Source organism: Pogonomyrmex barbatus, unplaced genomic scaffold (assembly GCF_055798465.1).
Source record: "Pogonomyrmex barbatus isolate J1 unplaced genomic scaffold, ASM5579846v1 scaffold5, whole genome shotgun sequence".
Classification (NCBI taxonomy): domain Eukaryota; kingdom Metazoa; phylum Arthropoda; class Insecta; order Hymenoptera; family Formicidae; genus Pogonomyrmex; species Pogonomyrmex barbatus.
Genome location: NW_028297149.1, coordinates 1,357,705 through 1,370,796, shown reverse-complemented (window position 1 = coordinate 1,370,796; position 13,092 = coordinate 1,357,705).

The following is a 13,092-nucleotide window of genomic DNA, read 5'->3' as shown; positions in this document are numbered from 1 at the left end:
AAAATTAAGTTAGTCATCGATGCTCGTTTTTTTTTATCTTGCTTATCCTTATCAAATTATATATTCTCTATTACATAATATGACATAATACTCTATTACATAATATCTTTTGAGTTTTTTATTCGGAATAAAAGTAGAAATAGTTATCAAAAAATCAATAATTTACGGGAATTATTTTATACTTTATTCTGGCATTTTTGATATAAGATATAAAATATTTCGTAAATTATTGATTTTTTTTATAACTATACTTTAATACTTTCATGCATAGAATAATGAAATAAATCAATTCACGACGAGAAGAAAATAGTTGCTTTAAAAAAACTATACAATTAGCATAATATACAAATACATACTTTAAAAAAAATAAATATATTTTCTCTACACCAATCAATTTGTCTTATTACTTTATGTATAAGAATATTAAAATACGTATTAACACAGGCTAGTTTTCCTCGTCCGAAAGTTATAAATAATTATGCAGAAGCTCGCCGGAGTCGACGGGTTCGAAATAATTATTGAGATTTGTCTTTAATAATAAATTAAGTTTATTATGATAACAGAAATTGTTAACAAAGATCGTTATAGTTGTTGATCGTGTTCAATTTATTTTGAGATTTCGCCAACGCACAGATATAGTTGCGATTGAATTCGGGCGTCCGCGGTTCGCGGAGATCGCCACAGCGCTGTAGTTATTGAGAGCGAATCGACAATTATGGCCGTGGTATTCGCGCGCGGCTATTAGCGAGGCAACTGCAAGTCGTCGCGCGCGTTTTTGCAACGGATGGTCGTAAATCATGACGGTGTCACGCTGACGTGTCTAATTCGCAGGTAGGCAGATTTTCGGTTGTGTCGCTCAAGTGATCGATCCTTAAATCGCGGGACGTACAAATGGCCGGTGTCAGGGCAAAGGATTTCAGATGTGCTCAGATTTCTCTGATGTAAGAAAACCTGTGTAAAGGAAGCGATCGGCCGATATCTTCCGGCGAAGGCGGATTGCCCTCATCGCAACAATGCGCTTCTTTTGGGACAGCTTTAAGATGGAATGATTGAGAAACAACCGGATGCCGATTATCCGGCGGAGCAGGGAACATGCCAATTTGGTGATGTCTTCTTCGATTGCGGGAAGCGGAGGTATCGGTAAGAAGACTCAGCTTGCCGAAAACTTCCAGGCGGCGGTGGGTTTCCCTCTCGGTTTTCTCGTTGCATCTTATTTGGAATGGAGTGTCAGATTAGGCTCGTAGGAGCGAGCGTCGTGATTCGCAGGAGATCTAATCTCTTGGAGAAGAGGATGGCTTTTATCGTCACAAATCCAATTTTTGGGCAGATTGGGAACGGTTCGGATCGGATCGTAAACGATAATCGAGCCGTCGCCACCAAAAGATAAGGAGATCTTTATATCTCCGGCAAGATTCGGTACGATTCGGAAAAATTCGCTGCTCTGCGGCAAGATTTCTTTTTGTCTCCGGACATCCTCGGCAGTCTTCGGCCGAATTTATGCATCGCGCTGAAATGGGCTCCGCTCTCCCATTCGGCGGTCATCGGCTGAACTCGGGTGCTGTTCGAAGACGAGATCTCTTTTCATCTCCGCGCTCGGTCTTCGGCCAAGTTCGGCGGCGTGGCATAGGGTGTGGCCCACGGCATGCCAAATGTCTCGCAATTACTTGCGAGCCTAATGATAAGATTAAAAAGGGCACAAAGTGCCTTACGCCTGTTACGGATCACCGGTCGGGCATCACTTAGACGGCAATGGCTACGAAGAAATTTGCATCGTTATAGTATTAAACTACAAGTTATTAGAAAATGAATAGCGTATATTTAGATATATTTTATACTTTACATCAAAATATGTCAGAATAAAATATAAAATATTTCGTAAACTATTGACTTTTTAACATTTATAATGTTAATGTTTTTATATTCAGAATAATTAGAGGAGCTCATATTGTGTAATAAAAAATATATACCTTTATATAGAAAAATAGCGATTAGAAAAATCTCTGCACCGTCAATGAATGAATCAATATTATAATCATCTATCCCTCTCGAAACCTGTAATTTTTGTATATTTTTTTCCATAATTCCGTGATTTCTAGATATTTGATTATTTTAAATAAAATGGAAGATCGTGTATATTGAAAAACAGGAAAAAAATGACGTCAAATTCAAGCTCCCTTTGTTATTTTTGTATAAAATAAAAAAGTATTTATAAAAAAATTTCCATATACAAAAAATTTATTTTATAAAAAATTTTCAAATTTCAGAAAATAAACCAACATTGGTACAAATCAATTGGTACAAAAATGTAAAGTTAAAAATTCAATAGACAATAGTAAAGCTAATGAGTATGATGTTTGTGGTACACCAATGTGGTGGTTCGTATATCCACCAATGAAGACGTTGTGAATCTGCTGAGTCTCCGGCGTAGCCAGTCCGCTGTCTGCTTCTCGAGTACAAGGCGGAATGGACGACGGGGAAAGGAAGGTTGTTCGTGCTGGTTCCCAGAAATAGACGATTCTCATGAGTACATTTTATACATTTTTAATAGAGAAAAGCGTCGTGTACATTAATGGCGCGGCGTGGGAGTTTGAGTCCCCCGCGTATACGAGGTGCCTCCGGTGGTGACCGGGGCGCGTGGTTCCTCCCTGTACCGTTGTGCGCGTCTCTCGCGGGCACCGGCTCCGCCGTGGTGAAGCGTCCTGGCTCGGGTCGTTAGAGCGACTTCGATGGATGGCGAGGCCTCGGTCTGAGAGGCGGCGTGGAACGAGGACTGCCGGTGGTCTCGGCAGGGCGTTCCCCGCGTGATGCTCCCCAGGTCAAGGGGTATGAGGCGCCACGGAGTGCTGGTGGGCTCCGGTCGTAGTCCAGTGAAGCCTGGGACGGATGGGCAGCGATGTGCCGCAATCTGCGGCGAGAACCTCGCCCGTTGCGGGGTGATTGGTTCGCCGCGTGCGTCCCTGCGGGCCGGAAAATGGATGTTGCGGCCCGGCGTAGGCGGACAAGTCCGCGGAGCTGCTGCGCTCTGGTGCGGTGGCGTCCGCGATGTTGGGCCGGACGTGGCTGTCGGCCGATGAGGAGGAAGTCGAGAGGGCGCCAAACAGCTCGACTAATCGGTCTCGCTCCGATCGTGGGGCGACGTTCGCTCCTCCGCGCTGGCGGCGCGGGCTCTGGTCGGCGCGGTGTCGCCGGTGTCGGTGCCTGGTCGTCTCGTCGTTCTCCCAGCCGTGAAGTCCGCTCCGCGCTGGTCCTGGTGGCGGGGGTAGGCCTCCTCGCGGTGATGGCGGCCAGCAGGCCGCTAGGGCACGGGCGGATGCGGCTGCGAGGTCGGCGGCTGTGGAGAGGTGGCTGCGACGTGGTGGCGGAGTCTGATCCTTGGCGGCGTACTCCGGCGTCGTCTCTGCGGCGTGGCCTTCCTCCGATGTCTGCGGTGGTGGCTCATTCGGGTGCCTCTCGGCAGGAATGCCTAGAGTCCGCTCAACGGCGTGAACGGCCGCTGAGAAGAGTTCGGCGAGAGGAGGCACGGCGTGAACGGCCGCGTCGGAAGGTGAGGAGCCCCTCTATGGCGTGAAATGGCCACCGAGGGGAGAGTACGACCTGTGAAGGGTCGGTAACGCCAGCCGCAAAAGGCCGTGTAATTTGACCGCAAGCGGTCGGACCTCAGTGTCTCTTTAGCCGTGTACGGGCCCCAGAGCGCACTGAGGGGTAGTGTCGGTTGCTGATGCTGGCCGCTCTTATATAGCGGCCGTGTGGTCTTTCGCGCACGAGTTGATGATTGTCCGGGTGGCCATCTCGTGGCGAGCGCGTGTATCACTCTCGTGCGCGGGCGGGCCCTACGGCTTTCCGCGCACGAGCAGACGGTCGGACGGCTGGCCATCTCGTGGCGAGCGTGTGTCACTCCCGTGCGCGGGCCCACGGTGTCGGCGCGCGGCGGCGCGCGCCGGCGCGCTCGTTGCTGGGCCAGAGTGGCGGTGACCGCCACATGAGAATCAATACTGTACGAGATATTTCAAAATTACTCATTCTTCCCGTGAACCATAACTTTATTGATAATTATCACATGGAAACGAAGTTTATAGGAAAATATTTCTATTGATATGATATATCTTTCAAATTGACTGCGCACTTTATTCGATATATCTATTTATTGCCTCGATGCACTTGCGAAAATTATCAATGATGGCCTTCAATTTCTCAATGATAATATTGTTTCAATCTGTATTAAGTTAGCCTCCAGCGCAGAATCAATTTTTATATATTTTAAAATTAAGGCTTCCGACTACTCAGTTAAGAACTCCGCGTTAACGATAGCGACATAATATTGCGGTAAAAATTAGAAGCTCATTCATTCTTTATTTCATTCTTGTCCTTATTTATCTTTATATAAGTGACGTGCTACTAATTTTATTACTCCTAATTTCGTTATTATGTGCTTCATCGTGCAGATGTGACTTATCTCGTACGTATCAAATTTATAAAAATAGACAGTAGCTAAAGTTACTTTTGAATTTAATTTAAATATATAAAAACATATTTTTCACCTCTTTCAAACCGTGGGGTATCAACACAGGTATCAAACCGTGTATTTTCTGCCTGAACAGGCTTCATTTCACGTTCCTTTTGCAGGTATTTATTGATTACATAATGACATTACGATCGTAGTACGAGACCGACCATCCGTCCCCTCGGCGCTCGTAGAGCGTCACTACCCGTGTAATCTCCTGAGGAGATTCTCCCACTGGGAAGAGTCAACATAGGAAAGGGAAACTAGCATGGGTATATAAGTCGGCGGGCAAACGAATCGGCACCAATCCTGTTCTCATCTCGACGAGAACCTCTCGGAAGCAACCGGGAAGAGCTAGCGAAATTTCCTATTCTGCTTTTCTATCAACCGAGGAGAAGAGGAGCAACTTCTTCTAGGCCAGGGTACTCCCGGCATTTGATCCTCCGTTTCCTACTTCACCAAAGAGAAGAGTGCGACCTCTCCTAAGTTAGGATATTCCCGGCGTTTGATGACACTCCAGACGCGCCAAGGAGACGCCTCTCCTACTACGATGCCGATATTTGCGCGCCAGGGTTCGCACGTGCGCTCTTCGATTTTAGGGGCCTCGCCTGCGTCTTTGTACATAATCGCGATCTAGTTAATAAAATGTAAATAGTTGTGTTATATATGACAATCGAAACATTACCGTGTATCTTTACGCAAATCGTTGAGTTGCGTGTACTTAAGATTATTTGATCTCAATAACGGCTGAATCGATCAAGTTTTAAGTAGCCTTAATCGAAAGCTTGAATTCGATTTATAAAAGTTATTTTATTTTTGTTTTATGTGCTCTACAAGCAGAGATATAGTGACGCAAAGTCCAGTTTTGGTAATTTTTACTTTAAGAAACGTTCGTCTTTCTTTTATTATTGCAATTTTCGCCATAAGAGGCACTGGTTTAGCCAGCTTATTGACCTAGTTTCTTAGGGTGCAATTTCACTATCAATCTGACGTTAGCGTTTAAATCAATGTGACCTCATTCTTGACGCTAGCGTCAAAAAAAAGCTGGATTTGTTCTGCTGTGCTTTAAAAAAAATGTCAAGCGGCAAAAAAAACGTAATATTATTATTAAATATATGTGTTTAATAATAATATTACTTACATTTTTTTTGCCGCTTGACATTTTCCATATATATTGCGATATATATTGCTATTTTCTCGTCTCCACGTGATCTGCGACATGCAAACGGGAGCAAGTGCCATCAAAGAGGGCAGGGAATCGAAAGGATTACATGCACAGGGAACGCGGTGATACTGTCTAACGCGTGTCGCAACAAAATTGGCGAAAAGACACCAAAGTCGTTGGACGCCATACGCGGTCTTTCACACATCAATTCACGACCACAAAGAAATTTTTCCAAGAAAGGTCCTCCGGGCCGACTAGCTCACCTAACGGGGCAGAGCGAGGGAGGAAATAGTAAAATTTAGTAATAGGAGAGTCGCAGGATCTGAAACGACACGAATAAACGGACACGACACGACGATACGAAATAAGATACTCCAAATTACAAAGAGGAGAGTAACCACTTTATTATATTGTCGCGCTCGCGGCGGTCACGATCTCAAATCGCGTTACGCAAGAAAGCCGCGCGCGAAATAACAACATTTCTTTACAAAATATGAAAACTTTATTAAGGCAAATGAAAAATTAAAACGCCGCGGACACATGTCCATTCACTTCGAATCCGCATAAAACAACAATGTAGAAACAGCGCGTTGTTAAGAACGACACATCGTCAGAGAACGATCCTGTACTTGAAATATCGATCCTCCAAGTATTGATTTTTCGGAGCAAGTGGATCACTCAGTCTACTAAGACTACCCCCTCCTCTTCTTGTTGTCGTCCCGACAACTGTACGGAACTTCTCTCTGTTCAAAAAGCCTCCTCATCCTCAGCGGAGACTCCAGGGTACTGTACGGCTTCCTGCTCTCCCTGTTGTGCCGCTCCGGACGCAACACGGGAGTGCGTGTCGGACGGGGAGTCACAACCACTCACTAGTTTTCAATAAAGCACTTTATTTTAACCGACTTGGATGTTCGCTGATTTCAAGTCACCCACTATCGTTTCACATTTCTTCACGATCCTACACGTCGATACTCGTGCGTCCGCGCCTCTGATTCTAAGCCCGCGCCTGATATTCTCGTCGTTCTTTTATCGGTCTGCTGTTACGCGGCCTCGGCGCGTTCTCGTGTCGAAATGTTGTTTGATGCGTCAGCGTTTGTCGAGATGTTGTCAGAGTCAGTTCTTACCGAATTGCACATGGATTGCAATCGGCGCGTTCGCACATTATTCTTTATTATTTCTAATTCGTATTTTAATTACATATTTTAATTCTCGGATTAGTCAGAATCCTTGAGATTCTGACTATTCGGCGATGTCGCGAGGTCGGATAATGTTATTCAGGTTGCTTCGCAACATTCCTCCCCCCTTGGAAAAAGAAAAGGGGGAGTTTTCTTTTAATTTAGCGCTTATACTAGTCGTACAACAATATTTCGCAATGCTTACGTTAATCTTATATTAATTAAATTTTATTAATATAATATTAATTATTTTACATGGATTGCTACTTTGTTTTTTACATCTATTTTACATTTGTTTTATATTTGCTATATACATCATTGTTTCGTCGCAAATCTTTGGTGTTACAACAGGGGATTCTTTATTACAGTTTCTTTTTCTTCTTACAATTACAATTATTATAACGGTCGCGATTACAATTATTATTAATCCGCTAAAGCTAATCGGATATACAAAATGGCTATTTTTGAATATATACATATTTTCGTCTGTTTATTTACTTCGTCTTCTAATATGCTTAGTCTAGCGAGTTCGAGTGGATTCTTTATTATCGGTTATAACTTAATATTTTTTATCGGTTGATTAATTCCGCTGTCGCGCGGCGTGAGCATTAAATTAAAATCTGGTAATTGTGTCTGTATCGTTGATAGTTGTCATTTCGTCACTAATGTTACTTCGGGCGTTGTTAGTTTACATTTCCCGTTAATTTTTATTTTTCCCGTGCCGCTTTGCTTTAATTGTTGTTCCGGTGACTTATTGCGCTGAATACTTATTTTTTGGTTTGCTATAGCCACGCCTATGGTTCCGTTAATGTTATCCACAAAGGTGTATTGGACCGCACGCATCGTTGTTCGCAGTTGTTGAGTTGACTCGGCGCGTTTACATAGACTTGCACCTCGCATGCGTTCGTGTTAATATGGTAGACAGGGAAATCTCGTTCGCATGTGTACAGTTGTCCGTCTTGTACATTTCTCCGTCTTGTATACATTGTTTGTAGTTCATCTTCATCTGGCAATATGTAGTGATTTTCTTTATCGCTACTACCGAGTGGTGAATTTTTATGAATGTAAAAATATCGTGGTTGCGTACCGGTAATGATACAGTTCTTATTAGTATAAATGTTGTTCTTATTAGTATAAACGCGATTATCAGGAAACGAATAATCGTGTAAATGTTTGGTTTAGGTGTACAAAAAAGTTCTGAGCTTTAGATTTCATACAACCGAAATAACAATTTAAATTTTATATATCTTCCCGCTCTTTTGCGGTTTTAAAGCGTTGACATTTGGCTTTCTAAATGCCATATAGTTTGGCGTTTAATGCACATAACCTCAAAAATCAGTAGTGTTCACGATGGCAATAACAAAAGAGCATATTCGATTTTCCATCTACTTCGCGTTTCATCTGAAGAAAAATGCTGCTGAAGCCACTGTAATGATTTGTGCTGCATATGAAGAGAACGCTGTAAGTCATACTACATGTAAAAGATGGTATCAAAAATTTCGCCAAGGAAATTTCAGTCTTGAAGATGAACTGCGTGCTGGACGCCCTCAAAAGATTGAAACGGACGAATTGCATTGCTGGATATAAACTCTGCGCAAACTGAAAAAGAGCTTGCAGAACAGCTTGGCGTTACGCAGCAAACCATTTCCATACGTTTACATACGATGGGAAAGGTTCAAAAGGAAGGCAGATGAGTTTCGCATGAATTGTCCGAAGACAACAAAAATCGTCGGCGTGACACTGCACTCACTTTGCTTTCAAAGTTCCGGAAAAAAGATTTTCTGCACAAAATCATTACAGGCGATGAAAAGTGGATTCTTTATGATAACCCTAAACGTAGAAAATCATGGGTTGACCCTGGTCAACCTTCGACATCGACGCCAAAGCCCAATATCCACGCCAAGAAGATTTTGCTCTGTATCTGGTGGGATTGGAAAAGTGTGTTGTATTACGAATTGTTATAACCGAGTGAAACAATCACAGCAGACCGCTACCAACAACAATTGACCAATTTGAGCGATGCATTAGAAGAAAAGAGGCCATTTACTGGCCAAGGACGTCGTAAAGTAATCTTGCTTCATGACAATGCTCGACCACATGTTGCGAAAGCGACTCAGAACCATATCTTTACGTTAGGCTGGGAACTTCTTTCGCACGCGGAGTATAGCCTAGACATGGTGCCTTTCGATTACTACTTATTCCGATCGCTGCAGCATCATTTGACTGATACACATTTCGTGAGATGTGAAGAGATACGAAAATGCATTGATGACTTTATCGCTTCGAAGCCGGTGAGCTTCTATCGTCAAGGAATTCGTAAACTACTCGAAAGATGGCAAAAAGTCGTTGATGCAAACGGGGAATATTTCGCTGATTAATATTTTTTTGTTTGTTTTTGAATAAAGATTGAATTTTACAAAAAAGCTCAGAACTTTTTTATACACCTAATATAATATGCGCTTATTGTTATATATTTTTGGATCATATGCCAGTTTTCCACCCGTATTGTAAATGAAAAATGTAGACCTTCGGTCAAGTTGCTGCTTCTCGCAGCTCTGTTATGATCGTTTCCAACGGTAATAGCCGCGCGTGTACTATACCGTTTTTAATCAGTGATAAATAATCGATTATGTTTTCTATGTCCTTTAAGGTCTGTCATTATTGTCCGCAGTATTAATAAGTTTTCGTCCATGTCCTCGCGTTGCGTATATTTCGCTAGCTACAATTCCATCCGTGCCGTGACATTTCGCAATATATTTTTGTTGTGACTAACCGTTTTTTCCAATGCATCTATGTGCCCTATTGTGGCATTGATAATTTTGATCTAAGTTTTCGTCGCGTGTTGTAAGGTCTCTTAGCCTTCTTGCAGCATTTGTATTTGCTGATTGAGGTGCTCCTCGTCCTCGGCATTCATGGTGTTGAATAATGTTTTGCTTATCGCGCCAATCGCGTTTATCAATCCTCATTTGCTATCTCTAGTGTAGTAGATAGTTCTCAGTCGCGTAAACAACTGTGTTAATTTTTCATTGTCTTTCTGTATTATTTGCATTATGTTTTTACATGTAAACTGGACGGGTCCGATGATGTTCTTGCATCGCTCGCTAGTTTGATCCAGGTATTTTTCCATCTGTCGCGCTCTTTTTTCTAGCGCATTGATGTCCAGTTTGATTATTAATTTCCAGATCGCACCTAGTTCATCGATCCTGTTTCCTTGAAATGATGCCTGGCGTGTTTTGAAATTTTTTCAGCACGTGTGACGGTGCGGCGTCTACCTCGGCGCTGCATAAGTGTCATTGTATGGGCGTTATCCTGAAAAGTTCAGGAATCATATTACACTTCCTTATTCTATTTAATTTTTCTTATCTTATGTTGTTTGGTACACGCCATCATCATGCACGTTCATCAATAGCTTTCTCACCGGACGGTTATTCCGGTTGTTATCGTCATGTTCCGTACGCGTTGTACGGTTGCATTCGTTGCTATATGCCTATCCTGTGCGTCGTGTGACCGCATCTATTGGCTTCGTGTCGCGTTACGACTCCGCGCGTGCGACATGAATGATGTGTGACGAAATGTGTATTTCGCGGAGCACGGTGCACGTACCCCCAGACGGGAGCCATGGGTTAGCCGGCGGTTCCCGCTGGATCGGATTTTGATCATCATTTGTGACACTTCCGAGGTACGACATGTGGAAGTGTTGCCACCGTAACATTAAGGTAAGCGTATTTTATTATCTCTCTCTTTTTTGTGTGTGTCGCTTGTGCATTTTTCTTTCTTTTCTCTCTCTTCCCTTTTCTTTTGCATGTAGTACGGCATTATTTATTATAATCTCGGCATTATTTATTATAATCTCTACGTTCCTCGAAACGAAACGGTTCTTTGTCATCCGTACACCGGGAATCGTGTTATCTGTACTCCTCTGCGCGCGGGGCATCCTGCGAGGGACACCGGGATTCGGATTGCTTTTCGGTGAATCTTACCCGTGCATTTTTTTTTCTGCGGAGTGCATATAGTAAATTATTTAATTCAGTCTGACGTTGTCCGTAGCTGCGCACAGTCCAGTTCTCGAAAGTCTCGAAAATTTCCTAAGGTACACCAGTAGTTAATTAAAGTGAAACGATCGTTATGCGGTGTGCAATATGGGGGAGTTCACCCCTATATGTGTCATGAGTGCGTTCGCGTCTCATGGGTAGTGGCACGTGAAGAGACGCGCACGTAGGTTGAGGCGAGGGATTCTCTGCAGATCCAGATTTGCGCCGCTACTGGGCGGCGGATTGTCCGCGTGCTGCGTCGCTACGGTAATTGATACGTCGCGGTAATTGGTATCGCGCAATTGGTATGTTTTTTAATTTTTATTTACTAACCTTATTACTATTAATATATATATATAATTTTGCTTTTATTAATGCTTTACTAATGCTTTTCCTCGTGTTTCATCGTGCGCGTCCGTTTTCTAATTTTCGATAAATAGTTTGAGTCGGTTCGCGTGTACAGTCACGACTCTTCGTTTTAAGTTTAATTTTATAATTTATTCATTCATTTTATAATTTTATAATTCTGAAATTTTTTCGATTACTTGGTACGGATTTATCCATGATGCTTCTAATTTCTTTGACCGTCCTCGACTGCTTCGTCATGCAGGAGGACTTTATCATCCATTTTGAAAGTTTTGCTGTTAGCATTTTTGTCATAGTTTTTCGGTTTTTATTTCGCCTCACGGATGTGTTGTTTCGCCAGTTTCGCCAGTTGTGTGGCTCGGAATCGTTCCTTCAATTCTTGCGCGTAGTTATCGTACGTGTAGTACGATTTCGGCGATGCCGTCAGTGCCATAGGCCCTAGGCTTGCTTGGTGCCCGTACAGTAGTTCGAACGGCGTATAACCCATCGCAGTATCGTGCAGTGTCGTGTCGTAAACATCGCGTATGGAATCCATTCATCCCAATTAATTTGGTCTTCATCTATGTAATGTCTCAAATATTCGGCTAGTTCTATGTGATCTCTCTCTAGAGCTCCGTTACTTTCTGGATAACGGTAGTATGCGGTAGTTTGAATTTTCGTTACTTTCAAGAGGGTGCATACATCCTTAAACATCTCACTGATGAAATTCGTACCTTGATCCGTTAATATTTTCTCTGGTATTCGAATTCATAGATTATCTTTGTGGTAAATTCTCTGGCGATTGTTTTTGTTTCCTGGTCCGGTATCGGTATTGCTTTGCTGAATTTTGTTAGATCCTGAAATGTTAACTTATTTCCTTGCGTGGTGACCGTGAGTGGTCCCACGATGTCCAGGATGCATTTTTCGAACGGTTTCTCTGCCGTTTCTGTTAGTACTAGAGGCATCTTAGTTTTTCTGCTTAATTTATTCTTCTGGCAATACTCGCATTTTGCGATGTAATCTTCACGTCTCTTGTTAGTCCGTGCCAGTTGTGTATTAATTTTATTCTGTTTATTGTGCGTGTAGCACTTTGATGTCCCCCGAGGACATCAAAGTGCTACACGCACAATAAACAGGAGGAGAGTATTATGATATTCGTATATTATTTGCTCCTTCTCCTCCTTGCTGTATTCGCGTTCTTCCTTACTGTTGTTTCCACGCTCGACGCTGTTTATCTGTGTGTCGCGATCGTATTTCTGCTAAACGCGTCAGCGTTTGTATTGCCTTTGCCGGCCTTATGCATTACTTCGTAGTCATATTCCTCTAATTTGAGTCTCCATCTAATTAATCGCGAGTCCGGATCTGTTATGCCAAATAACCAGATCAATGGCTTGTGATCCGTAACTATTTGGAATTTTGTTCCGTATAGATACGGTCGAAAATGTTTGGCTGCCCATACTATGGCTAGCAATTCTTTTTCCGTCGTATTGTAATTCTGTTCCGCTTTGTTTAGAATTCTGCTCGCATAAGTAATTGATCAGTCTTGACTCTTGCGATAATATCGCTCCGATGACATAATCGGATGCGTCTGTTGTTAATATAAATTGTTTTGTAAAGTCGGGATAACTTAGAACTGGCGCGGTCGTCAGCCTCTCCTTTAATGTTTCAAATGCGTTTTGTTGTTCTGCCGCCCAATTAAATTTTTCATCTTTTCTAGTTAATTTCGTTAGTGATTTTGCGATCTTCGAAAAATTTTCGATAAATCTCCTATAATATCCAACTAATCCTATGAAGGACTGTACATCCTTCACTTTCTTGAGTATTGAAAAGTTTGTTACAGCCATTATTTTTGATGGATCCGGGATTATACTGTTT